The sequence below is a fragment of the Lepus europaeus genome, chromosome 6, assembly GCF_033115175.1.
Source record: "Lepus europaeus isolate LE1 chromosome 6, mLepTim1.pri, whole genome shotgun sequence".
In the NCBI taxonomy this organism is placed as follows: domain Eukaryota; kingdom Metazoa; phylum Chordata; class Mammalia; order Lagomorpha; family Leporidae; genus Lepus; species Lepus europaeus.
Genome location: NC_084832.1, coordinates 26,204,396 through 26,231,656, shown reverse-complemented (window position 1 = coordinate 26,231,656; position 27,261 = coordinate 26,204,396). Strand labels below are relative to the sequence as shown.

The 27,261-nt window shown below is 39.6% G+C and overlaps 1 pseudogene; it reads left to right on the top strand.

Moving 5' to 3' along the window:
- The first annotated feature begins 1,095 nt into the window (after positions 1-1,095).
- Positions 1,096-4,833, top strand: LOC133762274 (histone acetyltransferase KAT7-like; annotated as a pseudogene).
- Positions 4,834-27,261: the final 22,428 nt, after the last annotated feature.

Here is a 27,261-nt window from a genome sequence, read left to right as displayed (position 1 = left end):
TTTCACTCCCCAGATGGCTGCAACAGCTGGAGCTGTGCTGATCCGAAGCCAGGAGCCAGGAGCCAGGAGCTTCTTCTGGGTCTCCCATGTGGGTGCAGGGGCCCAAAGACTTGGCCATCCTCCACTGCTTTCCCAGACCATAGTAGAGAGCTGGATCGGAAGAGGAGCAGCCAGGACTTGAACCAGCGCCCATATGGGATGCCAGCGCTGTAGGCAGAGGATTAAACTACTGCACCACAGCACTGGCCCCATTATAGATTTTTGTATATCAACAGCATTTAATAATTTTAAGGCATTTATATATGATCAATTAGGATTGCTAAATTACAAAAAAAAAAGGCTTAGTTGTTTTTTTTTTCATGAAAATTCTGCTTTATGAAGAAGTAAATGCCTTAATCTCTATAATGTTTACTGTTAACAGATTTCACTTAATATCTATTTACAATAAAAATATTCTTGGAGCCAGCATTGTGGAGTGGTGGGTAAAGCTGCCACCTGCAGTACCAGCATCCCACAGGGGCAGTGGTTCGAATTCCGGCTGCTCCACTTCCAATCCAGCTCCATGCCAATATGCCTGGGAAAGCAGCAGAGGGTGATCCAAATGCTTGAGCCCCTGCACCCATTTGGGAGACCTGGAAGAAGATCTTGCTCCTGGATTAGGCCTGACCCAGCCACAGCCATTGTAGCCATTTGATGAGTGAACCAGTGGATGGAAGATTTCTCTCTCTCTCTCTCTCTCTCTCTCTTTCTTTCTCTCTCTCGTTCTGCCTTCCATATAAACAAATCTTTTTAAAAAGTAATTGTTATTTAACTTTAATAATAATCTCATTCCATTTACAATACTAAAATAATCTCTCATTAGACCTTCTCTTCTCATATTTGCTTATAGTTTTCCAAGAAAAAAAATATATATCCGTTGCATTTTTATTTTCTAATTGAGAATTCTGAGTAGTCACGTGATATTACAATATTATGGAAGTCAGGGAATCTGCTGGTACAATTATGACTGAATAACAACTAAAATTTACAGACTCTTAAAATTCTTTCCTGTTACAACATATTTTTTAATTCTGCAAAACTCTCTTTAGATGTAGAATGCCTAGAAGCAAAAGGCAAGAAAAGACTCAATTTAAAATGTTCCTGCTGTTCTGAATTCAATCATAAATATGATATATACTTATAATTCTTATTAGACATGTGCAGAATTAGGATTCTGAAATACAAATTATATGTCTCACCAATTCTAAGAAGTAATGTGAAAACTGTAAAAATTAAAGTCACTATTTACTTTTATTTTTAAACTTCATTCTGTTTCTGCCACAGCAGTTTTACAAAGCAGTGTAGGGGCTGGCGCTGTGGTGCAACAGTTTAAAGTCCTGTCCTGAAGCGCCAGGATCCCATATGGGTATCGGTACTAGTCCCGGCTGTACCTCTTCTGATCCAGCTCTCTGCTATGGCCTAGGAAAGCAGTAGAAGATGGCCCAAGTCCTTGGGCCCCTGCACCCACGTGGGAGACCCAGAAGAAGCTCCTGGCTCATGGCTTCAGATCGGCGCAGTTCCAGCCGTTGTAGTCATCTGGTGAGTGAAGCAGTGGATAGAAGACCTCTCTCTCTGTCTCTACCTCTCTCTATAACTCTGTCTTTCAAATAAATAAAATAAATCTTTAAAAAAATAGTGTAAATATTTTATGTGTCACATTTATGGTAAACATAGGCTTTTCTTTTCTCTTTATATACAGAAAATCAGTTTAATATATATAAAGATTTCAGCAGTTTGCCCTCACATAGCAACACAAATTGAAAAAATACTGTTGGAGTACTAGTTATAGCATTAAATAACAGTGTACAGCACATTAAAGACAGAGATCCTACATGATATTTTTTTTAAAAATTGATTAATTTTCTATGTAATTTCCAATTTAACACCAAGGTTTTTTTTTTCATTTTCAATTATCTTTATATACAGAAGATCGATTCAGTATATACTAAGTAAAGATTTCATCAGTTTGCACCCACACGTAAACACAAAGTGTAAAAATACTGTTTCAGTACTAGTTATAGTATTACTTCACATTGGACAACCCATTAAGGACAGATCCCACATGGGACGTAAGTACACAGTGACTCTTGATGTTGATTTAACAATTTAACACTCTTGTTTATGGCGTCAGTAATCTCCCTAGGCTCTAGTCATGGGTTGCTGAGGCTATGGAAGCCTTTAGTGTTTGCCGACTTCGATCTTATTCCGACAGGGTCATAGTCAAAGTGGAAGTAAACATAGACTTTTAAAAAAAGATTTATTCATTTAAATGAAAGGCAGGGTAAAAGAGAAAGAGAGTGCTCCAAAGCCCTGGATGTGTCAAACCAAAGCCGGAAGCTTGGAACACTGTCCAGGGCTCCCTTGTGGGCGGCAGCAACCCAAACACTTGAGCCATTATCTAATGCCTCCCAAGATGCATTCCCATGAAAGTAAATGGGACAAATCAGACACTCTGATAGGGGAAACAGACATCCCAAGTGTACCTTAACCCAATGTGCTATAATGCCCTCCACAAACATATATTTTACACTTACAAAAAAAAAGTTGCTCAATTTGGGATCGTCCGCAGGATAGGATTGTTACAGAGGACTACAGAGGACGCCACAGAGCCCACCGGAGCCACAGGTCCTGTGCTGCCTCCACTTCCGAAATCTGAACCTTTGAGCCGCATCCACTGGCAATGCCGTGGACAAGAGGAACGCAGGCAGTAGTTCAGCTGGAACCGAAGATTCCGATTTGCCCACAGAACTTGAGCACACCATTCAGAGAACGATGTCACATTGCAATCGTCTGCTCGAATCACCGCTTCTCAGCCAGGCTAACCCAGAGTTCTCAAGATTGCAACCCCGTTTGAAATCTGCAGTCTTTTGGCACGAAGGAGACTGCTTATTCTTTTTTTTTTTTAATTTTTTTAAAATTTTTTTTGACAGGCAGAGTGGACAGTGAGAGAGAGACAGAGAGAAAGGTTTTCCTTTTGCCGTTGGTTCACCCTCCAATGGCCGCCGCGGTAGCGCGCCGCGGCCGGCGCACCGCACTGTTCTGATGGCAGGAGCCAGGTGCTTCTCCTGGTCTCCCATGGGGTGCAGGGCCCAAGCACTTGGGTCATCCTCCACTGCACTCCCTGGCCACAGCAGAGAGCTGGCCTGGAAGCGGGGCAACCGGGACAGGATCGGTGCCCCGACCGGGACTAGAACCCGGTGTGCCGGCGCCGTAAGGCAGAGGATTAGCCTGTTGAGCCACGGCGCCGGCCGAGACTGCTTATTCTACCAGAGGAGTGACACAAAGTCAGCAGCAGCCCACCCCAGTCCCTCCCAAAAATTACCCCCTTCAGCAGACATGGTCCTCTGGCTCAGAAACTGAACTAGTGGTGGATTTTTCAGATACACAAACCAAAATTACAGCTGATCATGATGAGACACCACCTCAAATCCCAATTAGAAATGCACCTTCCTTGGAGTCTGACATAGAAATGTCCAGCCCCAATGTGTCCCACGATGACAGCATTGCCAAGGACATGTCGCTCAAGGACTCCAGCAGCAACCTCTCTCACCGCCCCAAGTGCCGTGATCCACGAAAGCTACAATTTCGATATGAAGTGTCCTACACCAGGCTGCAACTCACTAGGACACCTTACAGGTAAACATGAGAGACATTTCTCCATCTCAGGATATCCACTCTATCACAACCTCCCAGCTGACGAATGCAAGGTGAGAGTACAGAGCTGGGATACGCAGGTAGAAGAAAAGACGCTGTCTCACAGGCAAGATGACAACAGGCACCCACCAAGAGGCAGCTGCGATATAAGGAAAAGGTGGCTGAACTCAGGAAGAAATTCTGGCCCAAGCAAAGAACAGAAAGAGAAGTATATGGAACACAGGCAGACCTATGGGGACACTCGGGAACCTCTCAGAAAACCTGGCAAGCGAGTATGCTTTGAATCTCTTTCGAAGAGCACAAGCCGGAACTTCAGAGGATTTGGAGAAGCTAACGCTTCGAGGCCAAATTGGAGGGGAGCAACATGATTGAAACAATTGCTTTTGGTTGCTATGAACTTGATGCGTGGTACCATTCTCCCTCCTGAGGAATAGGCATGGCAGGGACGTCTCTACATGTGTGAAATCTGTTTAAAATATGTGAAGAGCCAAACAACACTCTGCTGACACACAGCCAAGTATGTGTGGAAACAGCCTCTGGGTGATGAGATATATCACAAAGGCTCAATCTCTGTGTCTAAAGCAGATGGCAAGAAAAACAAGATCTACTGCCAAAGCCTATGTCTGTTGGCCAAGCTTTTTCTGGACCACAAGACATTGTATTATAATATGGAACCATTTCTGGTCTATGTGATGACGGAAGCAGATAACTGGCTGTCACCTAATTGGCTATTGTACCAAGGAAAAGAATTCATTCCTAAACTATGATGTGTCCTGTGTCTTTACTATGCCTCAGTACATGAGACAGAGCTGTGGCAAGATGCTCAGTGATTTCAGTTATTTGCTTTGCAAAGTGGAAGACAAAGCTGACTCCCCAAAATGAGCAATCTAGATCTGGGGCTCATATGCTACCGCAGCTACCAGAAAGAAGTGCTTTTTTGTTACCTACATAATTTCCAAGGCAAAGAGGTTTCTATCAAAGAAATTTGTCAGGAGATGGCTATGAATTCTGTGGACATTGTCAACACTCTGCAAGTCCTTCAGATGTTCAAGAATTGGAAAAGGAAACACCAAACGGTCCAACTCCAATAAAACCATGGATCCAAGTTGCTTAAAATGGACTCCACCCAAGGGCACTTAAAGTGACCTGTCATTTTGAGCCAGCCAACCTCAGCAGTAGGAATCTGTACCCTAGGGATGGGTATGCCATTTCTGTTACTCTTGTGATTAGCAAGTACAGGATACTTTGGGAAGGCCGACCCCTCGGGGCGATCCTGGTTCTGACTTCTGTGTACAATGCAGATGCTGGTTCTGAGGAACTGCTGTTTCGGCCTCCGTGAGGTTGCCTGGCTGGGATCTGTATTACACTCAATGCAGTGCCCTCATCACACTGACCCAAGGAGTTCTGTTATGGTACTGTACCTGTCCAGTCACTGGTTCTCTCCTCACGTCCTCTAGCCCCATGAGGTTGTGTTGCATCTTCTGAACTTTGTTCTAGTGCTTCTTGCCACCCTGTCACCAGACCTCCAAATACTGGTGCCAGCACTAGGACCCTTCCAGTTCCTCCTGACACAGGTGTTCTGTGGAAGGGCTGGAAGAGGTAGCACTTAGAAATGAGTGTGTGTGTGTGTGTGTGTAGTGGGAGGGGTTTGTTCACTTTGGATTTCATATTGCTTGACATGTTTTCCTCCATTTTTATTGAAAGACGTGTTTTTGATCAGTACGGAGCTGACCAGAGCCACATAGTGCTGAAGAGTTTCCCAGGGATTAGTTTTCTTAGCATCTCAGAATCCCTCTTGAGGAGATGCAGGGAATAAAGAGGGGGTGATTGTGTATTTTGATTTTGAGTTTACCTGTGAGCAATGGGCACTGTTTTGATGGAAAGGAATGGAACCTTCTTTTTACCTTACCAAAAAGTGCCCAGTCATAAATGTGTTCTTCCCTGTTTACTACCTGCTCTGTTTTATGTTTGCAGTTGCCAAAATAATTGACAATTTTCCCTTCATGGAACATGTTAGCTCATTAATTATGCTGTAAGAAAACCTTTGCACTTGTTCCAACAGCACCGAGTACAGTATGCCTGTACCAGGGAGAGTACACCTGTACTTGCACATGAGTTGCCCTGATTTTATCCAAACATCCTGGAAGAATTTTAAAGTGACTAAAAATGACTTCTGTGTCGCAGCCTGTGACTCAGCCCCTGCCAAAGCTTGCTTCCTTTCTCAGCAGTGCCTTCCCCTCCCTCTAGAATGACAGTGTTGCTGCCTCTCTGAGAGCTCCCCCTCCACTTCCTTCTTGGGATTTTCCATCTTCTCTATTATCTATCTCCTATTTCTGGTGTTGTTCAAGTGAAGGAGGAGATGTTCCCTCTAATTTCTCTCTAGCCCATTATAACCTGCTATCTTGGGGCAGCTTTTGATGTCTGACATGTCAGCCTTCCCAGCGTGGTCTCTACAACACTGTCGTCATGTGTAGCCCTCACCACAATCCCGACTCTGGTCATTTGTGCCTTTCATCTCTGTACACTACTTACATTCACTGTGGGTCAGGGGAGCTAGTTTTAAGTATGTTCAGTGGCAGCTCCCATCCAGTTTCAGTGTCACTGTTAAAATTTATTCAAAATCCACTTCACTGGGGGTTTTCTTAAGGGGCAAAGGCCTTTTACAGACGCTAAACCCTTCCCCACATGTGGTAGAATGTGCTCTTCCATATCCACTCTTCAATAAAGCATGTTCTCTGCTCAAAAAATAAAAAAGCTTCTCAAAATGTCCCTCCAAAAACAAAATATATGAGGCTAGAAATGACTTATGAGTTAGCAAGTAGCAATAAAATATAGGAAATATGAGAGTATCTCAACAAGGTTATGGAAAATGCATGCTATGAGAAAAGCTATGCACAGATTTCAAAATTTCAGACAAAAATAAACAGCTTTACATTCTATGTTTCCACAAACTTTTCAAAGTAATTTCATAAAGAACCAAATAGTCAGGCATATTTTATTAAACACTGTACATATTGCAAGACTTAATTGAAATAATCTTTATAACAGTTCAATGAGAAATGAAATACATGGAATGATCGAAAAGAATATTTATATTTTATGTAATTACAATCTTTGACCAATTTTGAAGTTCTAAGTTAATTTTATGATATAGGCAGTAATATATTTCTTCTAATCAAAATTACAAATAATTTATTAGTAAAATAATTTTCACAATATTTATTGCAAACTATTGATCAATTGATTCTGTTAAGTCCCAAAGCATATATAGCACTGGCTGCATGAAATATCCATAACAAATATTGATTGTAGAGAGCATGGAATAAATTATTATAGTCACTAAGTCAACAAAATGTATTCAGCACATTTTATATAAGCTTTTTCAAAAAGTTATAAATCTATTTGAGATTCAGTGTTACATAGAGAAAGGGAGAGAGAGAGAGAGAGAATATCTTCTATCCATTTGTTCACTCAAGATGGCTGCAACGGCCAGCACTGGGACAGGCCAAAACCAGGAGCCAGGATCTTCATCCAGGGCTCCTGTGTGAGTGGCACAGACCCAAACACTTTGGCCATCTTCCATTGCCTTCCCAGGCAGTTAACAGGAAGCTGGATTAGAAATGCAGCAGTGGCACAGGAAATGGTGCCCATATGGGATGCTGGCATCAGAGACAGCTGCTTTGCCTGCTACACCACATACTTGCCCCTACAAAATATGTTTTGGTTATATAATGTTGGTAAAGATATAAATTAGCATGGAAACTGCTAAGCACATAAATATATAGTGGAGTATGTGTAGAAGCAACAACAAGAATAATTTTCATTTGTGTAACTGCAACTGTGCTATCGGATGCTAGATCTAGATAAAGGATAATACTTTGGGAAAGAAATAGTTTATAAAATGGCTTTGTTTGAATGTAGGTTGAGTATGTAGATTTGTGTTTTCCTCTCATTTGCTCTAATCTGTACATTTCCTTTGCTTTAATATTATATTTGAATATTCAACAAAATTTATGTATTTTTAATAGATTCCACATGTGTGACTCCAAATACATTTATTGAGATCTTGTTCTTCACTGGACAAAGAAGTTTGAAGACCTAATCTCTAAATATCTATGCATGTAAATGGCAATGTTTTAAATTTTTTTTTTAATTTTTACAGATAGAGGGACAGCTGGAGAAAGAGATATCTTCCATCTATTGGTTCAATGACTGTGGCTGAGCCAGACCAAAGCCGGGAACCTGGAATTCCATTTGGGTTTCCCAAGCGGGTACAGTGGCCCAAGCAATTGAGCCATCTTCTTCTGTTTTCCTAGGCACATTAGCAGAAGGCTGGATCAGAAGTGAAGCACCTAGAACCCAAACCAACTGCCCATTGGGATGACTGTCTCATAGGCAGTGTCTTAACCCATTGAGCCCCAATGCCAGCCTTGAAAATAGAAAATTTTGGAAATTAAATTTTACTATATGCACTCTTATAGTCTTCTTTATTTCATTTGGAAACTCTGGATATAGTTATCGTAAGTAATAAGAATTGTGTTTCACTTTTTCCTTCTCCTTCTAACATAAGACAAATAAGCACATGTACAAATGCATACACATTTTAAGGACACGATCTTCAACAATTTCCTGTTTTTTCACTAATTGGAATCAAATTACTTCTATTTAATGTGAAATCACATTTTTCAAGAAGTAACTTTTCTGTTTTATGTTTATTTTCAAATTTCCTAATGGTGCTTGCTAAAACTGCCAAAACAAATTATGACAAATGCAGTGGCTTAATACAACAAAAATCTATTTCTCACAGTTTTAAGGGGTATAAGCTTCAAACAAGGATCATCAGGACCGTGCTCCAGATGAAGGCTCTAACACAGCATCCGTTGCCTCTTTGTACAATCTGCTGGTCACCAACAATCTCTGTGATGTAAACTTGTTGCTCCATCACTTAATATTCAAGTCTGTCTTCACATGACCTTCTCTGTTTTTAAAATAAAGATTTACCTATTTATTTATTATAAAGGCAGACTTATAAAAAAGATAGAAGGGGAGAGAGAGACACACAGAGAGAGAGAGAGATCGGTTTTATACCTGCTAGTTATTCCCAACATGGTTGCAATGGCAGGGGGTGGAACAGGATATGGTCAGGAGTCTGGAATTTTATCCAAATCTCCCACATAGGTGGCAGGAGCCCGAGTGCTTGGACCCCTTCTACTGCTTTCCCAGGCACATTGACTGGGAACTGGATCAGAGACGGAGCAGCCAGGCCTCTAAGGAGCACCCATATGGGGTGTCAGCTCTTCAGGCAGCAGCTTAGCTTAGTGCACTGCAGCACCACACTGATCCCAACTTTCTTCTCTTTTGTTTGTGAGTCTCCAAATCTTCCTCCCATTATGAAATCAACAGTGATCATACTTAGGGCTTGCACTAATCTATTATGACCTCGCCATAACATAGTTATATATGCAAAGACTAAATCTTTCTAAATAATATCATACCCATAGTTACTAGTAATTAAAATTCAACATATATTGTGGGGGTACACAATTCAAACCACAACAATTGTCACAAGTTATATGAATACACTTAAACAATTACCATAATTTAATGACATGTAAAAGTAAAAATATTGTATATAGCTTAATAATTTATTACATACAATTATATAATAAATAATGTTGCAAAAAGTGACATTCAAATCATTATCTCAACTATTCTTAAAAAACAAAACAGAAAAGTGAATATTTAGCCTATAAATGCAAATGTCAATTGATATGCCTGTGTCTCACATCCATGTATCTAGTTTCCATCCAGGTTAAGGCTCTTATTCCAGCTTTCTGCTAACATAGACACTGAAGGGCAGTGATGATAACTTGATCTCTGGCTCACAGGGGAGACTGAGATTGTGTCATGGACCTCGACTGGCTCTAGCTTAGTCCTGTCCTCTGTGGACACTTGGGGAATGCATCAGCAGATAGGAGCAATCTTTCTCTGTGTGTCTCTCTGACTCTCTGTCTCTGTCTCTCTCTCTCCTTTTCTTATGAAATACATTTTAAAAATCCTAACCAAAAAAGTGCTTATATGTGCTTACATGTAATTGAATCAACTTTTGAGAAGTTATTGGGAAAATACCTGTGATTATTTTCATTTGTATTCTATAAATAAGATTAATACTTGCTTTTGTGAAAGCTGTCATGGGAATTTTGTGATTATAAAATAATATAATTCTTGATAATCAAAATAAAGGAGCAACCATGGCATATTTTTATGTGTTACAATTTATCCCAATAAAATCCACTACCAGCAATGTACAAAGCTAAAGAACACTGTGTGCATAAAATCATTTTTTACAGAAAGGAGATTTACTCTTGACTAAGCATTATTGACAAATTGAGCTGTTTACCAAATGAAATAAGTCAAAGCCATGATTCAACTAGTTGAATTGCATCATAAAAATTATTCTTTTTCCCATGTAAGTTTGAAAGTTGTTATAAATTAACATTATAGATAAATAGGGCAGCTTCATTGTTCAGATTCCATCCCATGGAAAGAAAAGATACAACCTCATTTTGACATTAGCAAGACCTACAGTAGTATCAGAAGATGGTTGCAAATCGAAACACTTTCTAAATGTGTTAGAATACAGGTGAATCCAAGAGCAAGCATTTTTGGTTAAATAAAATGTTCTCTACTTTTTGTAACTGATAAAACTTTCCTAAATTTGACACATCCGTCACTGCCCATGAAGTTCATTACATCCACCATTACCACCTGGATCACATCAAATATAAAACCACTTATATTGTGAAGACGTGGACATTATAAGTGAAGCCATGGTCTCCATAGCTACACATACAGATCGTGTTGTATATATTATTGTATTGTATGTATATAGCAATTATCCTAGATTTAAACTATTCTGTAAAAAAAAAATGGAAAAACTTAAAACTTCCCCACCTGATCTCTGTTGAATTCTTTCTTGTGGCTATGCCTTCAAGTTTTCCATTCTTCTGAGACTTGAATCATTTAGATTAAAAAAAAAAAGAAGCACCATTCCCTTTTCCAATTTACCTGTTTATTGCAGTTATAAAACTCTTCACATTCCAGCAATATGGATATCTATATATGGTTAATTGAGAAGTAGACAATGTGTGTTTCAAATGACTACTCATAACTTGCTCAGAAAATATGTAGAAAGAGCTTATCTGAAAAAATAAGCTAACAGAAAAGTGAGGTTAAATGGCATAGGTTATCCCAATTGCTTCAGAAATTCAATCACAGATTTGTTTACTCATAATTAAATGAACCTTGTCTGCATTCTTCATAAAGTTCTGGTAGTTAAATAATATGAAAAAACATGATGCATGGATTTTATTAAACAAGCTTATATTTTAAGCTCACAAATTAGTAACAGATAGTTAATACTTATTTCATTGATAAAATGTCATAGATATCATATGATATCTGTTCCCTTGAATCAAATGTGAAGAATGGAACATTTTTAATAAGAGAAAAGGAAACTAGATAGCAATCAAATTCTAGCCAAATTAATTATGATTTAACTAAGTTCAAGCAGATAAAAGAACACTATAAAGCAAGCATTATTAGGAATAGAGCATTCCATAGTGTGAAAATTTTCATGCTTTTCAGTATAAATTTACGAATACATTAAATATTGGCAAATGAGGTCAGCATCAAGGTGCAGCAAAGTAAGCTGCCACTTGCTACACCAGCTTCCAATATTGGAGTGCTAGTTCAAGTTCCGTCTGTTCTGGTTCTAGTACAGCTTTCGTCTAATATTCCTGAGATGGCCGTGAAAGATGACTCAAATACTGTACCTATGCTACCCATGAGGGAGATCAATTTAGATCTGACTGTTGCAGCCATTTGAAAGATGAACCAGCAATGGAAGTTCTCTCCCTCTCTCTCAGTGTATGTGTGTGGTTCTTTTTTTTTTTTTTTTGTATGTGTGTATGTGTGTGCTACTCCCTTTCTCGCTGTCATTCTGCCTTTTAAATTATAAACAAATATGAAATAAATAAATGAATAACAGATCAACACAAAAGAAATATAAACATCATTCCATGTGACAAAATTTGAACCCCTCTTTCATTAAAACATATGCCAAACATAGAAAAATATTAAAAGTATATAGAGGTCATGGACAAAGTAATATAGATCCATGACAACTAACCGAGCACCTAAAAGGAAACCTGTTGAAGTGAAATGGGCACTATGAGAAACAATGACTTGATCAGCCCTTGTCCTGATTGTCGAGGAACAACTTACTACTTTATTCCTTTTAGTATTTTTTTGTTCTACTTAATACTATTGGTTGAACTCTTTAATTAACACACAATTATTCTTAGGTGTTTAAATTTAACTGCAAATTTATTCCTGTTAAATATAACAGTGGGAATAAGAGAGGGAGGAGATGTACAGTTGGGCACATGCTCAATCGGACTTACCCCTAATGGGAGAGTTAGAAACATGCCGGGGATTCCCATTCAATCCCATCAAAGTGGCATGTACCAATGCCATCTCACTAGTCCAAGTGATCAGTTTCAGTTCATAATTGATTATAATGATAAGTTTAAGAGTCAAAGGGATCACATAAACAACACTAGTGCCTGCCAATACTAACTGATAGAATTAAAAAGGAGAGAACAATCCAACATGGGAAGCAGGATACACAGCAGACTCATAGAATGGCAGATGTCCTAAACAGCATTCTGGTCTCAGAATCAGCACTTAAGGCATTTGAATCTGGCTAAAAAGCCCATGAGAGTATTTCAGGCAAGGAACACGAAGACATTGTGGCAAAAAAATAAAATAAGATAAAATAAAATAAAATAAAATAAAATTGACCTAAATGAAAGAGCTCTCTGAGTAAGATCCCATTGGAAAGAAAGGGCCATCAAAGAAGGAGGTAACTTTCTCTGAAGGGAGGAGAGAACTTCCACTTTGACTATGACCTTGTCTAAATAAGATCAGAGTTGGTGAACTCAAGTGGCTTCCAAAGCCTTGGCAGCTCATGACAAGAGCCTCGGGTGATTACTGACGTCATAAATAAGAGTGTCAATTGTTAAATAAATGACAGGAGTCACTGTGAACTTACTCCTCATATAGGATCTTTGTCCTTAATGTGTTGTACTATGTGAATTAACGGCATAACTAGTACTCAAATAGTACTTTATACTTTGTGTTTCTATGTGAGTGCAAACTGTGAAATCTTTACTTAATATATGCTAAATTGATCTTCTGTATATAAAGATAATTGAAAACGAATCTTGATGTGAATGTGAATGGGATGGGAGAGGGAGTGGGAGATGGGATGGTTGTGGAGGGGCAGGAGGTTATGGGGGAAAAAGCCACTATAATTCAATCGTTGTTCTTTGGAAATTTAAATTTATTAAATAAAATTTTTTAAAAAAGTAATTCATATCATTTTGAATCATAACTATCTAGCATTTTTCAATAATACTATATTATGAATATTAAATAAATTTGAAGTCACAAATCTGTAATGTTAAAAATCTTACTAGTTTATGAACTACATTTCCTCACAGGAAAGGAAAGGAAAGTTAACTTAGAAATAAGTAATTGTATATTATTTGCAAATCAAGTCTAAATGGCTGAGAAATAAAAGACCATTTTATAGTAAAAATCATAATAAAATGTACTATGACATTTACGTATGAAATTAAATAGGCTGCAAGCTAAAACTAGAGAAAAATCAATAGCTTCAAATACGTATAAAACTGGAAACACCTAAAAGTATAATCTCAGAGTGGATTACAGTTGACATTATTGTAGGAAACTGTAGCCAATTACTTGCATTTAGGTCCCTTCACCCACATGAATGAGGAACACATGTAAGGAAGGGTGAGCAGGAAGGAAATTTGTATTTATTAAGTAAGAAGATAAAGCAAAATAGAAAGAAAAAGCTCCTGGCAATAGAGAGGGGTCCCAGAAGAGTTGGCCCGTTGAAGGGAAGTTATGCAGGGGTTACATCCTCATGGCTGTGAGAAATTTTTATAGGCATTTGCAAACATGTTAGTTCAACATTCTTGTTCCTGGGGAGTCAGGTTCTGGAGCAGCATGGGTCCACCTGTAACTTCCTCCTGTTTTATTTTCAATTTCTCTATCTTGTTTTTGAGTAATGAGGCATTCAGTTCCAGGTGTGCCCCTCTGTGCATTGGGCTTGTTTCTTATCTTCTCATGGCAGGCTTCCACTCTCCCATATTTATCAACCCCCTCCTGAAGAGTAACTCCAATTTCCATTAGGGATCAGGAGCAATGGCTGCTCTACCTGTTTCCTGCCTGTAAGGGATGATGAGGTGTGAACAGAGATACCCCTCAGAGTGATGTGTCTAAGATCCCTTGGTTGAAGGGTGGAGTATCATTTGTACCTAAATTGCTTGTATGTGAGAAGAAATAAATGGGTGATTTAGTTGGTTATGAGAAGGACAAAGAGCAGAAGTATGAAGCTGATGGCAAATGGCCCTAAGAGGGGAAGCAGCCAGGGGAGACTAGGCAATATAAGGGGCAAGAAATGTTGTTTACTTTTTTGCTGAAGTTATTTATGTATCCTGGTGACCTGTTTATACAACTCTCTGATGCTGGTCTCAACCTGTCCTGCCTATATAAGTGCAACAGGTTTTATTAATTATACTGCAAATCCCTCCCTGATCCATTAGCAAGTAGCCTGAAGCTAGATGATTATCTGTGACCATTCCTTCCAAGGAGTCTATTGATTGAGATAGCCCAGTGAGAGCATCTCTAGTGCTTTGAAATGTCCATTCTATTGACTGGTCAGGGCTTGAAGAGTCACCTCATTGTATATGAATACTTCCCAGGCCAATGGTGACATTTGGTGGAATTCCATGGAATGACAACACCTCTCTTAGCTAACATCTTCAAGGTGCAACCTCCTCCCATTATAGAATTATGTAGGTGAGAAGAAACAAACACCCCTCAGAGTTGTTTGGTCCAGTTTTCTCCTGCGAGGGGTATACTTTAATGGCTTTTATATTTGAGGATGACAGCTGGGAAAGCGATTGGCAGCTTGGGCTGGACAAAAGTACCTATTTACTCTTTTTTTCATTAGTCTACTGCAACTGCAAAGATATGTGCAATGTCTTGGGGGATGTTTCAACTCAAATGGCATCCTTTTAACTGTGATTAACCTCAGAGCACAAAATATCAGACCTTATGGCATATTCCATTGTAAAAGGTTTAATAGTTCATTTCAGCTGAGTATTTTAATGAAAGCTTTGAGCCAGGTGTGATAAGACTAAAGTGATTAAGCATTTTAAAACAGACTTATAATACTGACTCCTTTAAGACTCAGCATGTGACACTAACGTATGCTGCCTTTACTTAGGACAGTTGAATATATCATAGAACAACGAGAAAGAGAATAAAAAAATCTTGTGTTTTGGATTTTTTCAGATACAGGATCTAACTTTAAAATGTTTTCCTATTACTCTCATCATTCTAATCGTCCATAGATTTCTGACTTCCCCAAAGCTTCCACAACATACTTTTCACTCATTTCATGAATTTTTTATCTGAGTCTCTCTCAGCAAGGATTCTGATAGCTTCCTTCAGAACCTTTTTTTTAACCTAATGATCTCTTTAATTCATATTCTGAAACAATACTATTACACCTCTGAATTAAGAGAAAAGCATCCTGTAGCCTATTTACTTTATACTATCTGTTTTGATATCTAGTTAGAGCTTAAGGGCTGGGTAAAATGTCTAACTAGGTTCCTGAGATGCCTCTCACAGTTATGCTAAGAGAAGATGAGGAGGCCAGATTTCAGAGGGACAGAAAATGAGGCTCTAGTATCTAGGAGAAAATCTACTTCCCTTCTACTGTTAGGAATGCTCAGGCTCTAGAATTCTGATGGTCTAGATCATAGTAGTCTAATGGAGAAGCCCTAGACCTCTTCAGTTCTGCTGAGTCACCAAAGGAGGTGAGCCTGAGCCCAGAGGCCATGGTCTCCGTGGCAGTCAGCCCTCCAATGACCCCCATTGCTAATAGGACAGGGATTTATTTTTTCTGGTGAAAGAGATGTCTTGAAGTGTCCAATATGATGAAAATCATAGCACCTGGGAGGACCCTGGGGAACCTCATCTCACTGTGACCTGAAGAATGCTACTAGAGTTTTTTTTTTTTTTTTTCTTATTTCTTCTCCATCATTGTTGGGTCTCCTCTTGGTACAAATAATAAAAGACCAACATGATGACTTTCACAAGGATTCTTTATGTTCTTTGGGGTCCAATAGCTTGGTTTTGAAATTTGCTCTGAATATCTGAGGCTGACTGAATAACAAACTTTTCCTTAAGGATTGTCTGTCCATCTACAGAGTTGAGTGATAGGGAGGTATTTTTGACCAAAGCCTCTTTCAGCCTTTTTAGAAAGACTGAGGGATTCTTCTCAGGGCCTTGGTCTATTATGGTTGACTTTAGAGTACTTTAAAGGCTTGGTCTTGGTCTTCTTCAAAACATCAGTAATGATGTTTCCTTCTTCCTCCAAAACATCAGTAATTAAATTCATTATTTTTATTCATGTACCGATAATTTAGTTTCTATTTAAAGTATGGTTCCTATGTAGGATCAGCCTGTTTTCTGGTAGCTTCTCTGATCAGGTATAAGAGCCATATAAAGTTCATTCCCTCAAAGTTCTTGGAGCATGTAGAGCGGCTTGTTTCTCTGTCTTTCTTAGGGCTTGATATGGGAGTTACATCTTCCCAGAAGAGATTATAGACTTGAAGTATGGAAAGCCTATCTGAAAATATTCCAAAGTCTCCCTTTATCTATCTATGATCCTGCAGAGAAAAGAGGACCTGGGCAATGGTGGAGCCACTGAGCACTCTGGGAATCTCCTGGAGAAGTAAAATAGAAGTTGGCTGCCAGGTATCCTGCTGGCTAGCAACTAATCCTGGATAGGGGCCATGAGGGAACAGGAGCATTAGATGGAAGAATTGATATAGAAAGTTTGACATTCTCCTAGTGTGTGAAGGAAAAGAGACAGCTGGGGTCTTGAAGATACTTGCTGTTAAATGTGCTGGGTCTACCTTACAATGTTGACCAAGGTTTGGCTTACATTACAGGACAAATTATGCTTGGACAAAAGGGATCTCAGACAATTTCCCTGCCATGCAACAGAAGAAGAGGTGTAATTAGAGATTGGTGTTAATAGCTAAAACTGTCTTCTGGAGGCAAAGTCTCTCCATCTTCCAGTTTGTATCTGAGCCATGCTGTGGTGTAGAAAAAGATGAAGAGGGTTTTTTTTTTGTTTGTTTGTTTTCTATAAATTTGAGGGTCAAAAGAATTGCAGTCACCAACAATACACTCCAAACTTGTACGTGCTGAAGATGGTCTAATGTCCAACTGAAATGAAAGACAAGAAATGAAGGTATCCCCAAGTTTTTGCCTCTCCAATTTGAGGCATCCCTCAAGTTCCTTGGCTGTGGGAGTATACTGTCATGGAGCCCAGAGCAAGGAGAGGTCGGAAAACAGAAGTAAATTGTCTTTCCTGTGCTTCCATGCCTTCCCATTGTCTCCTGTGATGTGAACATGCTTCTTATGCCACCTTATGTCTGTTGTGACTGGAAGGCTGAGATCAGAAACAGGGCCTCCTGAGAAAGCCTCCCAGCTGGGAAGTTTAGCAAGGGGGATGTTGTAAGTAAGGCATATTGTCACAGTTCCGGGATGATCTGAAAAGGAAGAGGCACTCAACAGGAAGAGAAAAACTTGTCTCAGCAGTCCATTTCTAAGAGACAACCATAAAGAGAACTTGCTAGAAGTGAATCCAAAAATAGAAAATCTCCAGATAAGTGCTACTTGATGGTGATGATAGAGAATATGGGCAAATATGGAATTAAGGGAATTGGGTGACTGGAAAAGACTAGTGAGCTCAGCTTACATAGAGGCACCTGACAGTGCTCTGAAATGAGTGAGGTGCCAAGGAGAGCCTGATTAATAGGGGAAACAACCTAGAAAAAGAGTTTATGACACAGGAAGAACAAGGAGATTGTAGGATGAAGAGAATGGCCAGAGGTCACGGTTCCTTGAGAAGAAATGGGAGGAAAGTATAGGGTGAATCTCTGCCCAACAGGCTAATGGGTGGTCAGAGTCTGGGTCAAAGCCTGGAGATTTAGGGACCATGGCAGCCAGAAGCCTTCAGTTGTGCAAAGACTTTATCCCTGTCTCATGTATCACATAAATCTCAACGAAGGAAACTGATAGAGAAAAAGACTAACACCCCCAATGTCCCAAGATGGAGGGAGTTTAGTTAAGTCTGCCAAAGCAAGCCTAACTTGAGTCTTTAAGACCAGGAAGGTCACTAACCACCTTTAACTGGATGACAGAGTCCTGGGTTTGGAATTGATAGAGTATGATGGTGGAGGGCCATGGTTTCCAACAAAAAGCAAAACAGAAGCAGTTTGTCTTTATTCTCCCTTCTGACAATCCCAAAGAAATGTAGGAATCTGTAGCCTGCTGGATTTGTGTCTCATGAACCAGACCTTTGAGGAGCAAGAAGAAGGACAGATGAACAGAAAATAAAGTTTATTAAGTGAAAAGAGAAAGTGAAAGCAGATTAAAAGCTCCTGGAAGCACTGAGAAGAGTCTCAGAAGAAGTGGCCCATTGCGGGGAAGTTGTCTAAGGGTTTACACCCTCTAGACCCTGACGAAATTTGTACAGCGTTTTACAAACATGCCAGTTAGTCACCGATGATCTTCCCCTTTTGCTGGGGACTCGGACTCTGCATTTGGACAAGTAGAACTGTCACCAGATCCTGTTTCGTTTTCAGTTTCTCTATCATGTTTTCCAGCAGGGAGACGTTTTACTCAAGGTATGCCTGTGAGTGTTAGGTTTGAGGCAGGCTTGAATCTCGTAGGTCCTGTGTGCCCTTGACTACAGCGGGCCTCAGGTAACTGTCTCCAGTATCTATCAAAATGACACAGTTTCTAGAGGGGGAATCTCTGCAGCCTCCAGGCATGTCCTCTGAGCCACATTTGGAGCAATGTTTAAGGTGCCACGTGGGGTGCCTGTATCCCATTTTGTGGTGCCTATTCTTGAGTATTGGCTCTGCTTCCCATTCCAGCTTCCAGCTAATGTGTACCTTGAGAGACAGCAGATAATGGACCATGAGCTCAGTTCCTTTTCACCCATGGAGGAGACCAAGATTAAGCCCCAGACTCTCCTTTTATCTTCTCCCAGTTTTGGCTGTTGTGAGCATTTGAGGAGTGAACCAGTAAATGCAAGATCTCTACACATCTCAGTCTCTATTGTCTCTTGGTCTCCTGTGAATAAATAAAATAGTAAAGTAAGGTGAAATATATAAACTAGAGGAGCCAGTGTTGTGGCATAGTAGATGAAGTTGTCACCTGCAATGCTGGCATGGCCACCAGTTTGTGTCCCAGATGCTCCACTTCTGACCCATCTCTCTGCTGAGGCAACTGGAAAAGAATCAGAGGATGGCGCAGGTACTTGGGACCATGCACCCTTGTGGGAGACCAAGATGAAGTACCTGGCTCCTGGCTTTGAAGTGTCCACTGTGGCCAGTTGGAGAGTGAGCCAGCAGATGGAAGATCTCTCACTCTGTCTCTCATTCTCTCTCTGAAACTCTGCCTTTCAAATAAACGAATAATTCTTGAAAAAAAGTATATACACTAGAGACTTAAGGAGGTGGGGCTGCAGCAGGACTTGTCTTCAAAGAAAATTCTCAGGAAGCAGCTGGATCACTGGATTAAATTCAGTATCCACAGAAGGGAATTTCTGCAGCCTTCAGGACATGCCCCAACTGGAAGAAACCACTTCTTTTGCTGAATGCCTCCACACTGTGGGCACTGATTGATTGCACTCAGTGGTGCAGGTAATGGAAGACATTGACAATGTAGTAGCAAGTGTGCTGAAGGCGTATCTACCACCAGGATTCCACCAGGTCATGATGGTGATACTCTGTGATCACGTGGAAGGGCTATGACAGCAATTTGTTACTTTGAACACCAATGTTTCTTCCTTCAGAAGGGGATCCTTGCATTTTTCTTTTTCTGATAATAATTCATCATTTCTGAAAATAGAATAGGGAAAATTCTGGCTCAAACAAGGGAGTAAGTTTTAGGTATTAGTAGAAGTTAAGATACTGTCAGCTTCCAAAGAAGTAGATCATGAATTCATTCTTTTTTTTTTTTTAAGATTTATTTACTTATTTGAAAGGCAGAGTTATAGAGAGACAGATGTAGAGAGAGAAAGATAAAGAGGGAGAGAGAGGTCTTCCACCCACTGGTTCTCTCCCCAGTTGGCCACATCAGCTGGTGCTGCACCAATACGAAGACAGGAGCAAGGAGCCTCCTCTGGCTCTCCGATGTGGGTGCAGGGGCCCAAGGACTTGGGCCATCTTCTACTGCTTTTTAGACTATAGCAGAGAGCTGGATCAGAAGTGGAGCAGCCGGGACTAGAACAAGCACCCATATTGGATGCTGGCACTGCAGGTAGCAGCTTTACCCGCTATGCCACAGCGCTGGGCCCATGAATTTGTTCTTAAATCTAATCCCATGTTGAATACATGATCCCTTGGCTCACTCCAAGAAGACTATCTATTATACTCAATATCTCTGTGTAACTAGCATTTAGAATATGTTATCATTATTTGGCAATATTTTCTACTGGTTGAACCAAGGCAACCTCATTTCTATCCAATGTACTTGGATTTGTTACTAGGGATCCATTTCACTCCTGGCAGAGGGAGAATCTTATGCTGAAGCCTGAGGAGTGTTCAGAGTAGAATACAATGGGAAACTCCGAATGCAGAGCCATTCCCCATCACATCAAGCAATCAAACAAATATAAAAAAAGGAATGTTAATAACATTTTAAATTTCTCCTTCTGACAAGAGAACTTTTAAAAACAGCCCTGGTGGCCGGCGCCGCAGCTCAATAGGCTAATCCTCCGCCTTGCGGCACCGGCACATGGGGTTCTAGTCCCGGTCGGGGCACTGATCCTGTCCCGGTTGCCCCTCTTCCAGGCCAGCTCTCTGCTGTGGCCAGGGAGTGCAGTGGAGGACGGCCCAAGTCCTTGGGCCCTGCACCCATGGGAGACCAGGAGAAGCACCTGGCTCCTGCCATCGGATCAGCGCGGTGCGCTGGCCGCAGCACGCCTACCGCGGCGGCCATTGGAGGGTGAACCAACGGCAAAAAGGAAGACCTTTCTCTCTGTCTCTCTCTCTCACTGTTCACTCTGCCTGTCAAAAAAAAATAAAATAAAATAAAATAAATAAATAAATAAAAACAGCCCTGGGACTATTTAAAATGGAGTTCTCCACTCCCCCCCATGACTACTAAATAGTGGTTAATTAAGATGGTGGGGATGTTTCTGGTTTTTGCTTTTTGTTTGTTTATTTTACTTATAAACTCAGAGAGCAAGACAAGTTTCAAGTTAAAAGTGATAGGGCAGAATTTAGATATTGTTTTTTTCAAATACAAAATCATCAATAAAAAAAGTGTTTTTTTTTTTTAATTCTTCCTATTCTATTCTGTGATCTGTAGCATTCCCTTTATGGAAGCTTAATATACAATCTTAGCTTTGAATTATAAGAGAATGATTAAACCTGCTTTTGGGATTGAGGTTCTCAAACCAACAGCAAAGCAACTAACAGTATGTATCCCAAATAAAGTTACCCATACCTCTTTAAGAAGAAAGAAAAATAGAGACTAATTATGTAATTTCAGAAAATAGTAAGATATCAATGAATCCACAAAAATGATTGAAAGGGGCCAGTGCCATGGTTCACTTGGTTAATCCTCCACCTGTAGCACTGGCATCCCATATGGGTGCTAGGTTCTAGTCCTGGTTGCTCCTCTTCCAGTCCAGCTCTCTGCTGTGGCCTGGGAGGGCAGTGGAGGATGGCCCAAGTGCTTGGGCCCTGCACCTGCATGGGAGACCAGGAGAAGTGCCTGGTTCCTGGCTTCAGATAGGAGTATCTCCGGCCACAGCGACCATTTGAGGGGTGAACCAGTGGATGGAAGACCTTTCTCTCTGTCTCTCTCTCTCACTGTCTATAATTCTACCTGTCAAATAAAATAAAAATGATTGAAAGGTATATTGAAGTTAAGGATAGACCCTAAGAGACAAGTATGTTTTCTCTTTTTTTGTGACAACTAATATAGAGTACACAAACTATAATATATACAAATTAAATTGCCATGTTGAGATTTGATTATTGTTTATAGCACTTGTCTGTGCTCCTGAGGAACAATGACCTTTCTACTTACTACTTGCTGAATTCTTTCTTAGAGGAGGATTAAACTTGTGATTATAAACAAAATAAAAATATATCATTGAAAAAAGTAAAAGAAAAAACAAGGAAAGAATGTGGAGGGAAGGTGAGAAGTATCATTATGTTCTTAAGACTGTATCTATGAAATTTGTTCTATTTATATAATAAGTAAACAAAAGAATAAAAACTAAAATAAAAGAGCATTCCTTCCAAGGAAATATTTCTCTAACCACCCTTTCTTTTATTGCAGTTTGTAGAAACTTTACCCTAAATATATATGAGGACATTATGTAAAAGAGAAAACAAAAAGATTCACCTTAATGAACAGACGGAAACATCCTAAAAACCTCTTACAATAGAAAATAAGATCTTATCTAAAGTTTAAAAATATAATATTAATTTATTAATTCCACATATTCATGATTCCATCAATCTCTCTGTATTAAATAATTTTTAAAATTGTATTACTATCAATGAGGATAATCAGAATAACTATACAGACAAATTCTGACATATATAGAAATTAATATGGAATAGTTCCTTTAACAAATGGTACATTACTCACAAAACAACTAAATATATAAAATAAATAAGTTATGGACTAAGAACAAGGCTATTCAGTAATACTTACATCAAAAATAATGTATTTAAATAATGAAATATTATAAGTGGATTTTTAAAAAATAAAACTATGAAACTATTTTTCAGAATCTGAGACTGAAGCAAAGTTCAGTTCATGCAGTCTTGTAAATCATGATAGGATGTTTATTCTTTGAAAAAAATAAAAACTAGCACACTGACACTTGAAAAAGATTTAATCTGATGTAAAAAAAGCATTCAGGTCACTTACGAAAGTAGAGGAAATGTTAAATGATTATATCAATATGTACCTATTTGGGGCCAATGCTGTGGTGCAGTGGGTTAAGGCCCTGGCCTGAAACGCTAGCATCCCATATGGATTCCAGTTCAAGTCCCGGCTGCTCCACTTTCCGTCCAGCTCTGCTGTGGCCTAGGAAAGCAGTGGAAGACGCCCCAAGTCCTTAGGCCCCTGCACCCATGTGGGAGACACGGAAGAAGCTCCTGGCTCCTGGCTTCGGATGGGTGCAGCTCTTGCCCTTGCAGCCATCTGGGGAGTGAACCAGTCGATGGAAGACCTCTCTCTGTCTCTGCCTCTCTCTGTAACTTTTTCAAAATAAATAAAATAAATCTTAAAAAAAATTTAAAAAAATATATGCTTCTATTTGTGCATATACTTATGAACAGCACTTTTACTTGTTCTTTGTTCTGCATTTTCTAAATACCATGTTTTAGTATTTTTAGATCTTAAAGAAGTATCATATTTCAAATGTGACTTGTTTTTATTTTTAATTTTATTTATTTATTTTCATTTTATTTGAAAGGCAGAGACAGAGACAACAAAACTGTCTTCTGTCCACTGGTTCACTCCCCAGTTGCCCAGGCCAAAAAAAAAAAAAAAAATTCTTTCAGAGTCTACCACATAGGAACCCAAGTACTTGAGCCATCACCTGCTGCCTCCCAGGGTGCTCATTAGCAGGAAGCTGGATCAGAATTATAGTCGCTAACATAAGAACCAAGCACCTCAGAATGGCATGTGCAAGGCACAAGCAGCAAGTTAAACTGCTGCACCAAATAGCTGCCCTTAAATAATTTTTGTTACTTCTTTCCAGTCATATAATAATAAATTTTGTTTTAAATGCTATTCTATTCAAAAATGAGTAAATTACACCCTAAAATAAGATTAAGTGACTAAGGCAATCAGATAAAGCAAACAACATAAATCAGTACATTACAGAACTGATTGCACATCTTTGCTTGTTAGATATATGGCTTCAGGGACTTAGGCATCACTATTTTTGACATTAGTCATCTGGAGTTGTCATGAATTAGCAAACCAAAAATTCCCAGAGTTCATTTTATAAGCCTCAGAAGAGTCTTGTCATGCCATCTTTTTACATGGTTTTATCATTTATTACAGAATGCAATTATAACTATTTACTCAATCAGGCAAAATAGATTCTTAGGAGGAATACAAAAGCTATGACCTGCATAATTAAGAAAAGACTGTTGTTCTGAATGAATAGACCCGGGAATCTGACGTGTCTCCAAGCCCACAGAGCATTCTTCAATCCTTATGCAACAACTAAGAAAAATCTGTATACTAAAAGATTGCTACCAGAAAGAAAATGTTTAAAAACTCAAAAAAGTAATAAACATAGATGGGTATATGCATATGAATCAATGTTATAAGACCATAAAAGATATAATTAATCATATATCACATAAAGTTGATCATAATATTTTGAAAATTCATGATTTATGTTTTTAAGCAGATATTGGAAGTTGCTATTGGTACAAAATCATAACACATGCATATGAAATGTAAAAGTAAGGAAACAATACTTTGAATAGCTCTCTGTATTTCTCTGTTCCTTTTCTTTCTTCTGCCTCTAATTTTAATAAGATCCCTAGTTATAAGTCAGATGTTTATACTTATGGAAAGTATTACATCTGTTTGATAGGAATATTGATAATCAGATGGGAAAGTACAATAAATATTAAAAAGTCAATATACTATCAAGAATGATTAACAGGAGTCAGTGTTGTTGTAGAGTGGATTAAACTGCTGCTGGGAATGCTGACATCCAATACAGATGCTGGTTTAACTCCTGGCTGCTCCACTTCCTGTCCAGCTCTCTGCCAATACCCCTGGGAATGCAATGGAAGATGACCCCAGTACTTAGGGCCCTTTGTCACCCGAGTGAAAGACCAGATTGAGATCCAGAGTCTTGGTTTGGGACTGGACCAATCTTGGCCCTTGCAGCCATTTGGAGTGTGAACCAGCTAATGGAAGATCTCACTCTCTCGATGTCTCTTCTTCACTCCCTGTAGCTCTGACTTTCAAGTAAATAAATAAATAAATACTTTTAAAAATCAAGAATGAATACCGTATATTAGACTTGGCAGTGAAACAACAAAATAAAATGAGTAACAGCAACAAAGATGAAGACAAACTAGAATTTTTTTAAGATTTTTAAAATTTTATTTGAAAGGAAAAATTACAGAGAGGAAAAGGCAAAGAGAGAAAGAAGTGTCCCCCATCCACTGGTTCACTCCTCAAGTGATCACAATTCCCCATGCTAAGCTGACCCAAAGCTAGGAGCCAGGATCTTCTTCTGGGTCTCTCATGTGTGTGCAGGGCCCTAAGCACTTGGGCCAACTTGTACTGTTTTCCCAGGCCATAGCAGAGAGCTAGATCAGAAGTGGAGCAGCCGGAATTTGAACCAGTGCCCATATGGGATGCTAGCACTGCAGGCGGCAGTTTTACCTGCTGAGCCACAGCACCAGCCACTCAAACTAGAATTCTTTTAAAATTATTTTAATAGAGAGTAAGAAGTGCAGAAGAAGGACAGAGTATTTAAAAGGAGTGAGAAAATGAATGCCAGAAGCCCCTCATTTGGTTGGCAGCACTTTCTCCTCTTGTCTCTAATAACTGAGATATATTATAGTTATATGTGAATAGTTGATATAAATCAATATGCCAGTATGTGTGTGACAGTAGTTGTGAGAAGATATGGTTGGTACTATTTATGGGTTTTTTTTGTTTGTTTTTTGTTTTTTTTTAATTAAACTTTTATTTAATGAATATAAATTTCCAAAGTACAGCTTATGGGTTACAATGGCTTCCCCCTTCCAAAATTTCCCTCCCACCCACAACCCTCCCCTTTCCCGCTCCCTCCCCGCTTCCAATCACATCATGATTCATTTTCAATTATCTTTATATACAGAAGATCAGTTTAGTATATATTAGGTAACGATTTCAACAGTTTGCCCCCATATAGTAACACAAAGTGAAAAAAAATACTGTTGGAGTACTAGTTATAGCATTAAATAAGAGTGTACAGTACATTAAAGACAGAGATCTTACATAATATATTTTTTTAAAGATTAATTAATTTTCTATGCCATTTCCAATTTAACACCAGGTTTTTCCTTAATTCATTTCCAATTATCTTTATATACAGAAGATCGATTCAGTATATAATTAGTAAAGATCTCATCAGTTTGTACCCACGCAGAAACACAAAGTGTAAAAATACTGTTTCAGTACTAGTTATAGCATCACTGCACATTAGACAACACATTAGGGACAGATCCCACATGGGATGTAAGTACACAGTGACTCCTGTTGCTGACTTAACAATTTGACACTCCTGTTCATGCCGCGGCTCAACAGGCTAATCCTCCGCCTTGCGGCGCCGGCACACCGGGTTCTAGTCCTGGTCGGGGCGCCAGATTCTGTTCTGGTTGCCCCTCTTCCAGGCCAGCTCTCTGCTGTGGCCAGGGAGTGCAGTAGAGGATGGCCCAAGTGCTTGGCCCTGCACCCCATGGGAGACCAGGAGAAGCACCTGGCTCCTGGCTTCAGATCAGCGCGGTGCGCCGGCCGCAGTGTGCCAGCCGTGGCGGCCATTGTAGGGTGAACCAATGGCAAAGGAAGACCTTTCTCTCTATCTCTTTCTCTCTCACTGTCCACTCTGCCTGCCAAAAAAAAAAAAAAAAAAAAACAGCATCAATTTGTTTTTTCTTTTTGACAGGCAGAGTTAGACAGAGAGAGAGAGACAGAGAGAAAGGTCTTCCTTCCGTTGGTTCACCCCCCAAAATAGCTGCTACAGCCGGCACGCTTCGGCCAGCAGCCAGGAGCCAGGTGCTTCCTCCTGGTCTCCCATGCGGGTGCAGGGCCCAAACACTTGGGCCATCCTCCACTGCCTTCCGGGGCCACAGCAGAGAGCTGGAATGGAAGAGGAGCAACCTGGAATAGGAACCAGGGAGCCGGCACCGCAGGCGGAGAATTAGCCAAAGAGCCAAAGTGCCGGCCGGTACTATTTATGTTATAATATATATTAAAGTTTTCCAGGGAAGCCACATTTTTTTGAAGGTTTCTTTATTAGAATATTTTAACTGTCAATTTAATTTAAATACATACAGAACCCTTAAGATTACCTGTATCTCATTGGAAGAAATTGAGTACCTTGTGTCCTTTAAGAAATCAGCTCTACTCAGGTATTGCACATGGATTGAAAGAAGTGTGTGCTTGAGCAACCACCTGCAGCTTCTCAGGGTGCACATCAGTAAGAAGTTGGGTTGGAAGCGGAGCCAGTACTCAAACCCAGCACTGTGATATGAGATGCAGGAATTTTAAGCAACATCTTAACAGCTGTACTAAATGCCTACCACTCAATTTATTTTTTTAACATCACAC